At 52.3% G+C, this 16691-nt stretch overlaps 1 long non-coding RNA gene across 3 annotated transcripts; it reads right to left on the reverse strand.

Moving 5' to 3' along the window:
* Positions 1–857: 857 nt before the first annotated feature.
* Positions 858–13700, reverse strand: LOC146438546 (uncharacterized). 3 transcript variants are annotated; one of them, XR_014851838.1, is made up of 4 exons: positions 11601–11878; positions 9292–9462; positions 2499–2655; positions 858–2046 (listed from the first exon to the last, which is right to left on the reverse strand). It is a non-coding gene; the product is annotated as an uncharacterized LOC146438546 (long non-coding RNA). The 3 variants fall into 3 exon arrangements; XR_014851839.1 differs by lacking the exon at positions 858–2046 and adding an exon at positions 12883–13700 and having other exon boundaries at positions 2093–2655; positions 11601–11818; XR_014851840.1 differs by lacking the exon at positions 2499–2655.
* Between the last annotated feature and the right edge of the window lie 2991 nt (positions 13701–16691).

Below are 16691 nucleotides of genomic sequence, written 5' to 3' on the forward strand. Positions count from 1 at the left end.
CCCAGCAGCAGAAATCCAGTGAGACAATGCCAAGCTGCCACCAGCAGGGAGCTGGCCCTGGCTCCAAGCAGGCATTAAATCTCCATTTGGGCAATCAGGTTTTATTTACCATATGCTCCTTCTTGACACAGTTTGTTTTATGTGAGGAAGGATTTGCATCGGGAGCACCCTGGAGAGCAGCAGATGGACAGAACAGCAGGTTTGGGAATGGCTGATTCCTCCTCCAGCTTTGGGATTCAATCTCCAGTCCCAATACAGGTCAGGTGTGACTCACATTGACAGAGTCAGGGCAGCAAATTCCTTCCCTCTTCCCAAAAAGGTGTTGCTGTTCCCCAGCTTGAACAGAGGTTTGCAGGAGCTCTTCTTCCCAGCGGGGGAAATGTCCAAGTGCTCCACATCCACAGCCCTGGATGTGCTTACAGCAGACAGCAACTCATTTCCTGCTTTTCACCTGAATTTTAATGCCTGAAGAACAGCTGGGACTGAAATGCTGCTCTCAGTCTTCCTGTCCTTGTGACAGAACCAAGACTTTAGGATTGGCAGTTCCTTCCTGCCTCACTCTGGCCATTCAGGATGCTCTCCCAGCTCACACCCTTTCCCCCTTCCCTTGCAAGGGTTAACAATAAATCACCTGTGCATTCCAGGCTCTCTCTCCCAGAAAGCAGTTCCAACAGGACCTGCTGCCAGTGCCTGAACACATTTGTACCCCGCAGTTCCCAGCCGTGTGGCAGGGGATTCTGAGTCACAACGAATTTGCTGTGCTCCTGCAGGACTGTCACCGAGTGTTTACTCTGGATCTGCAGGAAATATCCCTGCTCTGAGGCCGGGTTGGAGCGGGGAAATGCTCATTTCCCAGCTTACACGGGGTGTCATAATTTTATTAAATCCCAGACAAGCCTGACACCTTGGTGACAGAATATAATTTCCCTAACCAAGTGCCTTGACACCAAAAATTAGGCTAAATTGCATTATTTTAAAGGAGCAGATGGGAATGCTAAACGCTTGCCCAGGGAAAAGCTGGGATTGTCACAGTCCATGGTGCCACCATGGGGCTCCTGCTGGGCTCCTCCAGCCAGGGCAGGGCAGGAGAGAGAGGCAAAAGTTCAGCCCTGGGTGGTTGTGTTCCTCCCCAAAAACAGTTTTGCTCCTTCCCAAACACATCAGCCTGGGGGTGCTGGGGTAGAACAGCAGGTTTGCACAATCCTGGCATCTTGGAGCTTGGAAAAGCTCTCTGAGATCACCAAGCTGTGACTGATCCCCACCTTGTCCCCAGCCCAGAGCACTGAGTGCCACATCCAGTTCTTCCCTTTACACCTGCAGGGATGGGGACTGCAAACCACCCTGGCCAGTTCCAGTGCCTGACCTTTTCCTGCAGAAATCCCTGAAGAAATCCCTCAGGCTGTGCCTGAAAGCCTCATCCCTGTGGGGTGAAGCCCTTCTGCCCACATTTCCCAGGCAGGCAGCAGCACAGAGGGCAATCCCTGCGGGAGATGAGGGAAAAGGAAGGATGGGTGAGAAATCTCTGTCACCCCATGGCAGGAGCTGGGGAGGAACCTGCAGGTCCCAGCAGTGCCACAGCAGAGGGACAATACCTGGCCAGAGGTGGAAATCCCTGCCCAGGGCTCTGTGCCACCCCTGGCACTGCAGGGCTCCTTGTCCAGGGCACACTGAGCTCAGCTGCCCAGTTCAGCCACCCAGGCCAGCTCTGAGCCAAACCAGCCTTTGAGCTCTGCTGAGCTCCAAAACCTGGCAAAGCCTCCGAGTTTGCCAAATGTGCCTCAGTGTGCCCCAGAGCTGTTTGGAGTTGGCTGCAGTGAGGAGCAGAGTGACAGAGTGACACTTCAGGACTTCCCCTGGACAGCAAGGGTGTCACAGCTTGGATCTGTCCAGTGGCACTGCCCTGGATGCTTTCCAAGGGGTCAATGTGCTTTTTGGATCCAAGGCTCCATATTCAACTGTCATGACACATTTGGCCCTCTGAACACTCTCTTGTTCCGTGTCCAAGGCTCCTCATCCCTGATCTAAAACACCACCAACTGGAAGTCTCTGTAAAAATAAAACCACCCCAAAACTCTGGGTGATTTCTATAAATGCAAACCCAAGTGCAAATTGGAGCAGATTGGGCAATTTCTGCATGCTCAGGAAGCAGAAATGCAAGGAGTTTTTAAGAAACAGTTGGGGAGAAAGCAATCAAAAGGACAACAACAACAACCAAAATAAAATGTAGATGTGGAAAAAAAAGTGGTGTGCTGGAAATGGCAGCATTTCTTTGGAAAGGAACCCCCCAGGAGAGCAAACAGATAATGCTGAGGGAGGAGGAGTTGGGGGAAGCAACATCAGAGAGGAAAAGCAGCAAAGAGGCTGAGCTGTGGAAAGAGAGTGAGAGCCATGAAAACAGCAAAGAGAACACAAACCATCATTAATTAGGGGAGGAAACAGAAATAATGGGCAACAAATAGCAGGGAGCTTTGGCAATTAACAGTGAGGAATTCACTCACCCTGCACACAGCAGAGTCCAGGGAGAGCCTTGGCTCTGGTGCTGGGCAGGACACAGCCAGGGCAGGGTGGGCAGGGCTGGCAGGGCTGGCACAGCTGGCACAGCTGGCACAGCTGGCACAGCTGGACAGGCAGGACAGGTTTGTCATGAGACCTGAGCTGAGGAACATAAAGGGGTTGGAAAATGTGGGTGGCAAAGGATTTAGGGAAAGCATTCCTATTTGATAATGCTCTGAGTAAGAGAAGTATGCATTTAATACATTGGGAAGGAATTGCTGGCTGGGAGGGTGGGGAGGGGCTGGGATGGAATTGCCAGAGCAGCTGTGGTGCCCCTGGATCCCTGCAGTGTCCAAGGGCAGGTTGGACATTGGGACTTGGAGCAGCCTGGGATGGTGGGAGGAATCCCTGCTGTGGCTGGGGTGGAATGGATATAGCTGTGCCAGGGCTGGGCAATGCTTTTGGCAAAGAGATTTTTCCCAGTATCCAACCTAGACCTTTCCTGGTGCAGCCTGAGGTCATTTCCTCCCGGAGAGGACAGCCAGGTCTCTGATCCCAGTGTTTGGCAATCCTGGAGCCACTGGGAAAGATCAAATCCTTCCTGTGCTCCTCCCAGTCTGAGCAAAATGAATAATTCACCTCTCTCCCTTTTCAGTTCACACCTCTCAGTTGTGTTCAGTGAGTCAAACATCACCAGAAATCCTTGGAAAAGCCAGGTGGAATCCTGTCATGGCTGCAGCCAGCAGTGCAGGGAGCAGAGCCTCACCCAGGAGATCTGCCAAACCTCTCTGAAGGCATTGGTGTCAGGAGGAAATGGCTCTGCAGGTGATTCTTCTCCAAGAGCAGCTCCAAAGGGCTCCACTGGGAGATCAGTGGGTGAAGTGAAGGGCTGGGGGTGAAAGGAGGGGAGGAAAAACAGAGGCTGGAGCAGGAAGGGATCAGGGAAGAGGCAAGAAGGCAATGCCAGAGCTGGAACCCTCTGAGCTTGGACAGGGTGAGCTCCAGAGGGAAAGGCAGCAAGTGACTGAGGGTTTTCAGCAGGCCTGGGCACAGAAATGACCTCAGGAGCCTAAATCTATTCTCAGAGTGGCTCTGGGCACCTGCAGTGGCTTTTCCTTCATATTTTCCAGCCTTTTTCCCCGGGCTGTCAGCAGTGCAGGCACAGGCCAAGGAACAACCTTTAGCTCCTGCAGAGCTGAAGGAAAATGAACCAAACAAATCCAGGAGTCCCATTGAAATCCATCGGGTTGGGACATAACAGAGTAAAATATTTATGGTAGAGTTCCTCCATCAAAAGGGGAAAGGGAAACATGAGCTGAAGCAAAAGCTAAGGAGAAGAGGCAGAATCTGTCAGTCTGATGCAGCCAAATAGAATTTCAGATCCAAACACACTGCTGCTTGAAAAGAAACTTCTTGGTGTGATTGTGTTTCCTTGGGAGAGGTCTTCTGTTTCACCTTTTCTTATTCTTGCTCCTGGAATTATTGAAACATCCCGGACAGCTCTTGCATCTCAAATGTGAATCTGATGCCTTTCGCTTTCCCCCTCAAAAAAACTTTTTCACCAATTAAAAATGGGGAGAATTCAACTCAAGCCTGACTGAAAGCACATCTTATTTGACTGTAAATCTTGGCAAAATGCAAAACTTTCCATTTAAAGTTTAATTCTATTTTTTTTCAGCATTATTCTGGGGTAACAGTGGAAAGCCCACTTTTCCAACTAGCCCATGGAACTGGGAAATGATTCCTCCTGCAGAGCCAGAGCATCCCATGATGATGAGAACCTCCCACGTTGGATATCAGAATATGAACCTCACGCCTGTGCCAGGTATTTTTTGGTTACCATCCTGCTTTACCTCCTTCCCTGCCTTCCTTCCTGCTCCTCTCGCAGAGGTGCCATTCATTTCTCAGCTAAACATTTCATTCAGGAGCATTCAAGGGATTCTTTTTTGGGATAAATGGCTGTCACTGTCTCCTCTCAGCAGCAATTAAAGCTCTCAGCAGCACAGGTGATGAGCAGTTCGTGCCTCTTGTCACAGGTGATGAGTTCTTCTGGGATGGAGCTGACTGCGATTCCAGTGACAGGAACCACTGAGATCCTCCCAGAAAAGAGGCACCAGGATCCCCCACTGCTGTTCCTGGGATGCACATTCATTCAGGATTCACCCTCAGGGCACTCCTTGCCTGCCCCAGGGTTCTTCACTCAGCCCTGAGGCCAGAAAAGCTCCAGGATTTCTTGTTTAAAGGTTCTCTGCCCTTCCAGCTCCATCCCACTGACCTCCTGCCCCTCCAGCCACCTCCTGCATCCCCCCCAGCACAGCCCATCTGCCTGTCAAGGTCATCCCATCCCCCTGGGACTGTATGGGGCAGACACAGATCCAGGCATGGAGCTGATATAAAACACAGGCAGGGATCTCCCTGTGTCTCTCTGGCAGATAAAAGTTGGTTTAGTTGCCCCACATGCCCACCCTGAACCTGAACCCAAACCCTGCCATCTCATCCCAGCTCACTGTGCTGTTTTCCTACCAGCCCTCAAAATGTGTTCTGAAGGAAAACAGAACTCCAAAAATTCCTGCCCCAGTGAAAGGCAAAGCTGGCTGCAGCTCAAAGATGCCAACAATCCTGGGTCAGCCTAGCTGTTAAACTCGGTCACAGCACAGCCATGGAGCCTAGGAATGAATGAATGAATGAACCACCCTCCCTTGGGATCATCCCTCCATCCACCCCTGACAGACCCTCCTGCCCTCTGCTCGGACATCCCCCGAGCCTGGAGGGTGCAGGCTCAATCCTCGTCCTCATCCTCATCCACCTCCTCATCCTCATCCCCTCCATTTCTAATCCTCAGGAAGCAGAGCCTGCAGTGGATTCCTTCCAAAGCAATCAGAACACAATCAAATCCTCCCCAGCAGCCGAAGCCGAGGCCGGGAGATGTTGGCATTAATTGCTTCTCTATTGTTCCCGAGCAGCAGAGCAGGGATGGGGCTGTTTTGACTAAACAGACACGCCGAGATGTTTTGTTGCTTCCTTAAGTGCAGGAAGATTCATGCCAATTACACATTCGCTCATCTGCTGCTCACACCTCACACTCCACCTTCGGGGTTACAGAGCCACCTGGGAGGTGTTTAAAGTGGGCATTGAGGGACAGCCGAAGTCACCGTGAAATGGGGGGAATGTCACCACCGGGAGGACTGGTAGGGTTTGGTGTAAATGGGTGGGGTCGACGGGAGTTCACCCATCCCAAGAGGGATCATCCCCATTCCCTGCACCTCTGCCCCATGGAGATCCCATGGAGCTGCAGCACAGCCACCCCTGCAGCTCCCCAGGGAGGACATGGCAAACCAGGCTGGTGCCAGTCAATCACCCCCAGAGGCATCCAGCACCCAATCCTGGCACCCAGTCCTGCAGGAACCAAATCCAGCACATTCCCGGGCAGAACAAAGTCCCTCCACACCAGCCAGGAGCTTTACAAATCACATCCCATCCTCCCTCCCTCCTTTGCCATGCCTGTCCTCAGGCAGCCCAGACTGTGCAGTTCCCCTGCCAGGGACACAAGGACAGCATCCCTCGGACTGTCAGGAGTCTGGGCTGGATGGGCAAAGGGCCAGAGGAGGAGGAGGAGGAGGAGGAAGGGTCAGGAAGGGAGGGAGAAGGGGAGAAGAGAGAAGCCAGCAGAGCTTTGTGCACTAAAGTGGGCAGCAGCTGCTGCTGCACAATACGGATGGAGAGGAGCCAGCAGAAAGGATGGATTTGCTCCCTGGCCTTCCCACCTGGAGGGAAGGAGGAGCCATGGGTTGAGGGTCTGGAAAGGACTATTAAAGTCCAGGTGGCAAGGCTGGGTGGCAGCAGCCTGCATCAAGCTGGCTAAGGTGCCATCTGGGCTTCCTCAGCTTCCTGAGGAAAACAAATATCCTTTGTCCTCCTCAGAGCCTGGTTTGTGGTGCTGGGTGGTGATCTTGGCATTCACACACAGCCTGGAGCTGGGCTGGGAGGGAGGGTGATGGATGTATTTGGGATCTATTCACCATCCTGTGTGGGATTTTGTGTTGTCATCACCTTCCTCACCCCTCCAGGCTGGGCATTTGTGCCCAAGCAGGTGATGATTCCTCAGGTGACACTACACACAGCAAACACCAGGGACACACTCCCCACCCCTGGAAATGTCCCAGGCCAGGCTGGACAGGGCTTGGAGAAAGCTGGGATAGTGGAAGGAGAAGGGTTTGGAGAAGGGATGGGGGTGAGAAATCTGATTGCTGTTGAGGAGGGAGCAGGCAAAGCTGTGCCAGGGTGCTGGTTTGGGGGATGAACTGGGCATCTCTGGGGTCACTGGTGCCCAGGAGAACCCCACAGCCCAGGAATGACCACATCTGTGCTCACCAAGCACATCTGCACCTCTCAGGATCAGTAATCATGGAATATCCTGAGCTGGAAAGACTCACAGGGATCAGCAATCCAACTCCTGCCCTGCCCAGGACACCCCAAAAGCCCCACCCCGAATCACAGCTCAGCAGGAACCAATGGGATTTGGATGCAGCAGAAAAATCACCTTTTCTCTCTGAGCAAAGCTGAGGGCTTTGTAAAAGATTTTCTTCTAATTGGCTTTCAATGCGATGTCCTCCAGAATCCATGGATGCCCTGGGAAAAGAATCCAGGAACGCTGAGCTGTGACTGAGTTTGGCTCTGAGCATCCTCTCCAGGGGTCTGACCCTGCTCAGGTGTGCAAACCTGCCTCAGTCGCCTGGGCAGGATGAGAAAATCTTTCCCTGTCCAGCCATGCAGCATTGCTGCAGCTCTCCATGGCAGCAGGGATGAGGATTTTGGGGCAGGGAGGTGGGGAGAAAAGCTCTGTGATTAACTGGTTGAACTGAAGGAAAACCTCCTTTTGGAGCTATCCCAAAGCTATACTTTTCCACTTTTCACTGGCAAATCACTGGAACAAAATAAGACCATTTTGTTTATTTTGGAACCTCTTCCCATTTAAAATAAATACTTTTGTGTTTTAAGCTGAAGCGAAACAAGGGAAATTTTGTTTCAAACAGAGACATCAAACTGGTTTTTTTTTGGGGGGGAAAGGTAAATTGAAGCTTTTCTTTTTCAAAATTGTCTGGTTTGGTTATTTCAACCCAAACAAGGGACTGAGATTGATATAAAACCACAGCATGTTGCAGGTGACCTGAAAGTGGATCTGTCAGTGTAGAAAGTTCCAAGCGAAAATGTTTTCCTGGCTCCACAACAATTGATTCCTGAGCAGAATTGGGATTTAAAGCCTGGGCCACACAGTTTAATCCACTCCCCCCCAAACCCAGCGAAATCCCTTTGGAACACCACGGGGGAGGAGGAGAAGGGGGGCAGAGAAATCTGCAGGGGAAAGAAAGGAGCAAACATAGAAGGCTCTGCTATCCACTTAAGTTGAAAATGAGAAAGAAAGCAGGGTGAGAACAGGACAATTAGAGCCTGAGCATCACAGACCTTTCCAAAAGTGAGAGACAGCAGGGGGAATTAATGGACAGAAATGCAACCCAGTAATTAATTGATAAATGGCATTAGAGACTTTTCTAAAGAAGGAGAGGCCAACGTGACTTATCTTCCCCGAGGCAGGAGACAATTTCTCCCTCCTTTCACCTTGCAGATAAGGACAGAGAAGGAGGAATCTTCCCGTTTGGAGGCTTGGGAGGAATGTGGAAGGTGAAGACAAAAGGAAAAGGAAAAAGCCCCAGCTCCAGCACAGGGGGGCAGCTGGGGAAGAGCAGCCTGGAACAGCCCCAGGGAGTGATTCTGCCTGCAGGGATTGGAGCAAAGTGGGCAGGAAAATGGGAATAAAGTGGCTCCTGCAGCAAAGGCAATGGGATTACAGCCTGTAGGGACAGAGGGATCAGGGGCTTTTCTGACAGGGTAAAAACGTGTATACATTTATTCATTCATTCCTGTTCCTCAGAATATTCCCCAACACCAAGCAATCCTTGATCAAGGACTTCCTGAGCAAGAAGTGGTACTTTTTCTAATGGCTGTGTAAAGAAGGTGTTATAGGTTTATATACATATGTATATAGGTTTTATATATATATTCATATAGACATGTATATCTATATGAATATGAAGACACATAAAATAGAAAGTGGGATTTAAAACTTGCACCATTTCTGGTTTCCCCTTCACCTCCCCTGGCTGGGCAGGTCTGCAGTGGGAAATTCCACACCAGAGCAGCCCCTGGAACACATGGATTGTCCCTTGGATAAACCAAAGGGACAATCTTTGGTTTGTCCCTTTGGGCTCTCTGGGCTCTCCAGCTGCTGCTCTCGCTGGCTCCAAGCTGCTGCCAGGTGTCCCCTGTGTCCTGCTGCCCCCAGAGCTCCCTGGCAACTCTGTCACCTCCTGACACATCCCACCAGTGCCCCCAGCCTCACAGGTGCCCAATGGTGCAGAAATTATTTGTTCAAGGCTGAGTAAGCCAAATAATTGAGCCACTTCCCTCCTGCCCTCCCTCTTAGCAGCCAGGCTGGATCCCTAAGGCAGGATTGATGGGAACACACAAATTCCAGTGTCTGAGTGTCACCACTCCTGTCACAGCCAGTGGGGACCCAGGGCTCAGCTCAGTGACCTGGATCAGGTGGTTTGTGTCATCCCAGAGGCCCAAAGGGGTGCAGGATTCCTCCAGCACACCAGGTTGCTCCAAGCCCTGTCCAGCCTGGCCTTGGACACTGCCAGGGATCCAGGGGCAGCACAGCTGCTCTGGGAATTCTATTCCAGGGCCTCCCCACCTTCCCAGGGAACAATTCCTTCCCAATTTCCAGCCATGTTTCACTACCTGCCCTTGTCAAAGGTCCTCTCCAGCTCTCTTCCATCCTCCTCTAGGTCCTGGAAGGTGCTGTAAGGTCTGCAAAGCCTCCTCTGCTCCAGGCTGAAGAAGAGAGCCCTGAGTGCTCCACTCCCAACCTCACTGGAGAGCAGACAGGAGCAGCCCAGCAGCTCTTCATTCCTGTCATGAGAAAGGTGCAATTTGCAGCCAATTCCGAGGCAATGTGCTCAGCTGCCCCAGCTCATCCCTGAGCAGGTCACTCCTCATCAAGGACAGCTGGAATCACTCTCAGGACACTTGTGGCTCTGCTGTCCCTGCCGTGCCTCCTGAACTCTGCCCAAAGCACAGCCCTGGCATTTAGATTCCATTAAAACAAAAGCTCATGGCTCTGCCCGGGGAGGCAAGGAGGGAAGAGGGAAGGAGGAGGGAGCTGTGTCCTTGAGGCTCTGCAAGCTCACAGATCACACAGGGGCTGTCAGCGCCAGGGAATGAATGACAGGAGACAAAACAGGGCAGAGACACCGCCAAATCCATCCTGTTGTGTGCAACATCCCAGCTGGGCTCTGCTCTGAACATCCAGCCCTGCTCCACCCAGCCTGCCTCTGCCTGCCCGCTGGAGATGGAGGAGAGCAGCAGAGCTCACCCACTGCAGCTCTGGCACTAAAGCTGCTCAGGCCTCCTCCACCAGCCCAGGCTTTAGTGCATTAATTCCTCTGGGAGCTGGAAGGAGGGGGAACAGCTGAAACTGAGCTGGAACAGCTGGAACAGCTGGAACTTAACTGAAGCTGAGCTGGAACAGAGCTGGAGCTGAGCTGGAGCTGAGCTGGAACCAGCCCTGCAGCCACTCTGCAGGTGGGATGGGATTTTGGAGTTGGGTGCTGGCAGTTTCCATGTTCTGGGGCTCCTCTGGGCTGTGGCAGAGCCCTGGAGGGGTTTGCAGCCCTGGGATGGGAAAAAAGGGAATCACCAGCACTTGGAGCTGAAACAGCCCAACAGAGGGTGGAACTCACACCTGCATTCCCACCTGGAACTGTGGGCAGCTTGGAGATCCCAGCATGGAAAGGACATGGAGGAGTTGGAGAGAGTCCAGAGGAGACACCAGGATGATCAGAGGGATGGAGCAGCTCTGTGGGGAGGAAAGGCTGGGAATGCTGGGAATGTTGGCTTGGAGAAGGGAAGGAGCCAGGGAGAGCTCCGAGCCCCTGGCAGGGCCTAAAGGGGCTCCAGGAGAGCTGCAGAGGGACTGGGGACAAGGCATGGAGGGACAGGAGACAGGGAATGGCTTCCCAGTGGGAAAGGGGAGCTTGGGCTGGGATGTTGGGAATGAGGGATTGCTGGCTGGGAGGGTGGGGAGGGGCTGGGCTGGAATTGCCAGAGCAGCTGTGGTGCCCCTGGATCCTTGGAGTGTCCAAGGCCAGCTTGGATCCACCTGGGACAGTGGAAGGTGTCCCTGCCATGGCAGGGGTGGCACTGGATAGATTTAGGGTCCTTCCCACTGAAGCCATTCCCTGATTCCCTGAAAGGCACAGCAGCATGAGGATGTTGGGGTTGCCCAGGCTGAGCTCTGCCAGCCCTGCAGCAGATCCTCACTGTGGTTATCCACCCTGCAGAGCTGCTCCCGAGCAGGGCAGGGAATCTCCCAGTGCAGACAGCAATGTGGGGCTTGAAGTTCAGTGCAGGAAGTTCTCCAGCCAATTGTCTGGTGGGTTTGTCACCCAGCCTGTGGTTGTCACTGGTGACAGTGATTCCCAAGGGTGTCATTGCTGATTTGCTTTTATCATCAGCTGCTTTTATCGTCCCTCCCAAGCTGAGCCACGGGAAGATCGCAGGCAGAGCTGACTTGATTAACGCCGTGTTTTGAAACCTTTCTGCATCTTGTTTAAATTGATTTTCTTTTGCTTCTGCTCAAAAAGGGGAAGGGGGGAAAAAAGTGCGCAACAAAATAAAAGCCAAAAAGAGCTCCAGCCAAGGGAACATCAAAGGGACTGAGCTGTTTTCAGTGCTGCTGTAAAAACCAAAACCATGCAAAGAGCAAACTGCATGAGTGATGATAATAAAGTGCCCGGGAACAGAGCCCTGCAGAGGGCCTGACTCAGGCCTGAGATGTTTGCAGCACAAAAGCTTCACACGTGCAAAACCCTCCCGGGAAAGGCTCTGCTGAGGAGCCTGTGCCTGAAAAACCCTGCCAGGAATGATTTGGAGCTCAAAGAATGACTAAGCTTTGTCTTCCAGCCACGGCTTTTCTTCCTGCAAAGGGCAGCCAGGGGCACAAAACCCAACAGAATGGAGCAGAAGGAAAAACAGTGGAAAAAACCCACCTGTGTTTGTGTGACGAGGAGAAAACAAGGCTGTTCATCCATAGCTGGGTCTGGATTCACTAAGCCAGGCCAGCCTTTGGCCACCTCAGGTCCAGTGGAGAGCAGGTGGCTCCTGTCACATTCCCTGGGGGTCACCTGCACCTCTGTCCTGTGTGTGAGCTGCTGGATTCCCCAGCTCTGGATTTACTCATCCCTGACAGCTTCCCGCAGCACAGGTCCTGTTGGGGACACCACGAGAGCCTCATTGCCATTGTCACAGTCCTGTCCTGCACTGCCACCTCAGCCCTGCCCCTCCCTGCTGCTTCCTGCCTCTTCCTGTTGGCACAGCCTTGCTGGGAGCTCAGACAGGTGAATTCACAGACAGGTGAATTCACAGACAGGTGAATTCACAGACAAGTGAATTCACAGCCTGCTGGAAAATCAGCCCCAGTCTGGATCAAGGTCAGAAATGGGGACAAACCTTTCAGCAGGGCCTGTAGGTGCAGGACAAAGGGTGCTGGGTTTAAACTATTTTAGTTTAGGGTCCATTTAGAGTAGATCAAGGGAAGAATTTGTTGTGGTGACTGTGGTAAAACACTGGCCCGGGGTGCCCAGAGCAGCTGTGGTGCCCCTGGATCCCTGGCAATGTCCAAGGCCAGGTTGGACATTGGGTTTGGGGCAGCCTGGGATAGTGAAAGAAGTACCTGCCATGGCAGAGCAAATGGACTAGGTGGCCTTTAAAGGTCCCTTCCTCATCTGCTGACAGGACCTGGACGCCTGGATCTGCTGCAGTGCAGAGCCACACTGGGGTATTTCCACCCCAGTTCTACATTTCCAAACTTCCAAATTTTCCTCTTTGGAATTGTTTGGTTTGATTCTCTCTGGATGGAGCTTTTGTGGAAGTTGTCCATGCCCATGGCAGGGGAATTGGGATGAGCTCTAAGGCTCCTTCCAACCCAACCATTCCGTGATTCCATGGTTCTGTGACCTCAGCTGAGCAGCTGGATCCACACCAGGCACATTGCATGTGCTCCTGGCCCTGCAGGGACCTCTGAGCTCTGCAGGGACCTCTGAGCTCTGCAGGGACCTCTGAGCTCTGCAGGGACCTCTGTGCTCTCCATTGACACCTCTGAGCTTTGCAGCAATCCCTGAGCTCTCCAGGGACACCCCTGAGCTCTGCAGACACCCCTGAACTCTCCAGGGACCTCTGAGCTCTCCAGAGACACCTCTGTGCTCTCCAGATACCCCTGAGCTCTCCAGGAATACCCCTGTTCTCTCCAGGGACACCCCTGCCTTCACTCACCTGTGCTCTCCAAACCTTGGTGGCAGCAGCAGCAGCTCCTTCCCGTCAAGCAGGCTCATCCTCACGCAGCCCCAGCTCCAAATGTTGTCCAAACTCGCCCTGGTTTCTTCATTTGTTTCTCTGCCGAGGCTTTGAGGCAGGAAGGGAAGCTGGGGAGGGAGAGCTGTCCCTGCTCTGCCCCTGCTGGCACGGCAATGCTGCATCCCCAGCTCCCCTTGTGCTTCACAGCACCGGGACTTGAAAGGCACTGACTTCTTTAGGAACACTTGAGAGTTAGGGAGATAAGACATCAGCTTTAGGCAACATTTCAGCGACAGCTCTCGACAGGACCTCAGTGTTTGACATGTGTTGTAAAATATTATAAAGGGATTTTTCTGCTTCTCTCCATGTATAGAGAGGAGTTGATGCGGAGAGCTAAAATCCAGCTGTGCTTTATAATTTCATTTTTAATGGGCCTGTTGCTGACTCTGAGGAGGGAGTTAGCAGCCCTGGATGGCAGGGATGGCTGGAGAGAGCAATCCCTTCTGCCAAAGACAAATACAGCAGAAAGAAAGAACAGGACTGCAAGATGATAAATGGTCCAACTTCCTCGGCTGCAGGAGCCTCTTCATTAACTGCTCCACTGCTTTTTTGCCTCTTTTTTCTTTGATTTTTTTTTCTTTTGGCTCTGTGCACGTGTCTGGCTGCCCAGGATGTGCTGCCTGCCCGAGGCTGGGAGCTCCCATTCCAGCTCCTCCTCATCTCTCCCACCCCAGGATGCAGCATGAAGTGAGAAAATTTAAAGGGAAGAGAAAAAAAAAAAAAAGGAGAGAAAATAAAAGGAATTGTTAAAAAAATCATTTGGCAGTGCTGGCAATGCTCTCAGGCACAGGGTGGGATTGTTGGGGTGTCCTGGGCAGTAGTTGCACTGGGTGATCCTGGTGGATCATTCCAACTCAGGATATTCCATGCGATGGTTTTACAGTTTAATCAGCAATGTCACCTTGATGTCACCTGCATGCCAGGGGACAGAGCCTGCCTGGCCAGGACCCCACAGCCAATGGGCAAACCTGGGGCACCTCCCAGCTGGGGCTCCAGGGAGCCAAGGAGGAAACTTCTCATCCCAAAGTGCTCCAGAAAATCCCCAACTGCTGGAGCTCCCTGGGAGCCACTGGGACTCAGCCAGGCCCTGCCAGCCCCTGGCACTGCTGCCATGTCCCACTGTGTCCCCTGGACAGCCCAGGAATGGCACAGGTCCCTGGGAGTGCTGAGGGTCAGGAGGGCACAGGTGGGACAGGTGGGGGGCTGGAGACTCCATGTGACATCTGGGGGGACCAAGGTATGGAAAAGAGGAACCAAGACATGGAAAAAAGGGACAAATGGATGGAAAAGAGGGAACAAGGTGTGGAAAAGAGGGAACAAGGTGTGGAAAAGGGGGAACAAGGCATGGAGACAGAGAAAACACCCTACCTGAAGTAAAGGAGATCTCAAACAGCTCCACCACGGGTGTGGTAGTGGCAGAGACCCCTGAATGGCCAAGGAGGTGCAGTCATGGAACCCCAGAATGGTTTGGGTTAGGAGGGATTTTTAATTCCATCCATTCCCACCCCTGCCACGGGGAACATTCCCAGCTGTCCCAGCCTTTCACATTTTCCACTTTATCAAAGGAAAGGTCCACTGGGACAAACTGGAAGCTCAACGAGTCATCAGAAACACTCAGCAGCTTTCATGCCCAGCTGATGATTTTAATGGATTTGTAAATGATGGGGCAGAGGAGAGAGATCAAGGAGAAAAGCTGTACTTGAGGACCTGGTGCTTGGAAATGCCGACAATTCAGGGGCTGAGCAGAGCATTCGTGGCCATCTGCTGCCATCTAGTGCCACCTGGACACCCCAAACTGCTCCCTGGTCCCTCAATCCAGCCTTGCCAGTCCCATGCGGGTCACATCCTGCACCCAATCTGCCTCGGGGACAGCCCTGGGTGGGTGCAGGGACATCTCAGGAAGGGAAAGGGTCTGGAGAAGGGTGGAGGATCTTTGAGCCCTGATTGTGTTGGAAAATATAGCAGTTTAAAAATTTTGTATAACTTTAATCAAAGGGTTCTGTTTGTCTTTACCCCAGGAAAAGGAATATTAGGTTTCTCTCCAGGCCATTGCTCTGCCAGGTGAGGTCTGATGAACTCAGCATATCAACAGACTGGAGGAACCCAAAGCTAAAGAGCTATCAGCAGAACATCAGCAGACATCAGTGTTTATCTACAAACAGCTACCCCAGAGCACCTCCAGCAGGGGGGAAGACATCTGGGCAGGAAAGGACTGAGAGGAGAATTGGAGAATGAAAAATCTAATTAACATCAGAGGCGAGGAGATTTGGATCCAATGGGAAACTGAATACTGGGGGTTTGCTCAACTCTGGGCCAATGAACACTGACCCAATGTTTTTCTGTGTATTTTGACTGTATAAAATATCTAAAGAATCGGGTGAAATGATGTGTGATGGAATGATTCTCTCTGCACAGCCGGGCTGTGTATGGATGAGATGATTTCTGTGGTACATCCTGGCCAGAGCAACACCCTGGCCAGATAATGAAGTAATGCCTTGACTCTCTGACATTATAATGTTGTTGGAGGGTTTTGGTTTTTCCCACAGTTTTGGTGACAGATGGCTCAGCCTGAGCCCCAAAGGTTTGTCCATCCTGCCCTGCTGGGAACTTCCAGCTCTCCCTCCATTCCAGGCAGAGATGAAGGAGCTGTGATGGCCAGGAAGGTGACACTGCTGGCAAGAGTGGCGCAGCTCGATGGCATCAGTCAGCTCCTTGTCCCTAGGTTCTTGTGACCACAGCATGTCACCCCTCACTGTGTCATTAAGCTGAATGCTCTGATCCTCCAGAGAAGTTTTTTTCAACCACTTCATCACTGCAGGGATTTTTCCAAACCCTCTCCCCCTGCTAACCCCTGCACTGGGCAGGAGAAGGGAGAACATCCACAGGGAGCAGGAGTTCCTCTCCAGCAGCTCCACAGGCTCTTCCTCAAGTCTGACCATGTCAGAAGTCCTTGGGAGATCCCTAAAAAAATTGGGACTTTGGGAATGTTTAGGGATCAGCTCATCATCCTGTCCTGGAGCTCACCTGAGGATGATCTGGAGGTCCCTTCCTTCCAACCTCAGTGACACTGTGGTTTTCTGACTTGTTATCAGAGTAAGAGGAGATGCTGGATCCTTGATGCCAGCTGGATATCCATGAACCAAGAAAGATCTGGAGGTGCCAGAGACCACAGAATCCCAGAACCATTTATTCTGGAAAAGACCTCCAAGATCATGGAGTGCAGCCTGTGACTGATCCCCACCTTATCACCATCCCAGAGCACTGAGTGCCACAGCCAGTCCTTCCCTGGACACCTGCAGGGATGGGGACTGCAAACCACCCTGCCAATGCCTGAACAGCCCTTCTGTGGAGGAATTCCTCCTGAAGAAGCTTCAGGGAAGAGCCAGGTGCAAAACCAACAGCTTCAAAACAAAGCCTGAGTGTAAGGTTAGGGTGGCCTCAGCCACAACCTGCCATCACCTGTTCTGCGACACTGGGGACAATGAACACCAGACCAGCTTCTTGAGGGTTGTCCCTGAACCTGCATGCTGGCTGGACACATCCCTAAAGGATTTGTCCCAGGTCAGATGGGATCCACACCAGTGGAGCTGACAGGTCACACACAGCTGCATCCCAGCTTTAAGGGACACCTGGGATCTGCTTGCTCTGGTGTGTCAGAGACCTGGAGAGGCCCTGGTGCCAAAATGTTCAGGGGACAGGGAGCAAGAAAAGAGCCAGAGGAGCCAGGG

This window comes from Lichenostomus cassidix, chromosome 4 (genome assembly GCF_008360975.1).
Source record: "Lichenostomus cassidix isolate B80296 chromosome 4, HeHo_3.0, whole genome shotgun sequence".
Taxonomy (NCBI): Eukaryota; Metazoa; Chordata; class Aves; order Passeriformes; family Meliphagidae; genus Lichenostomus; species Lichenostomus cassidix.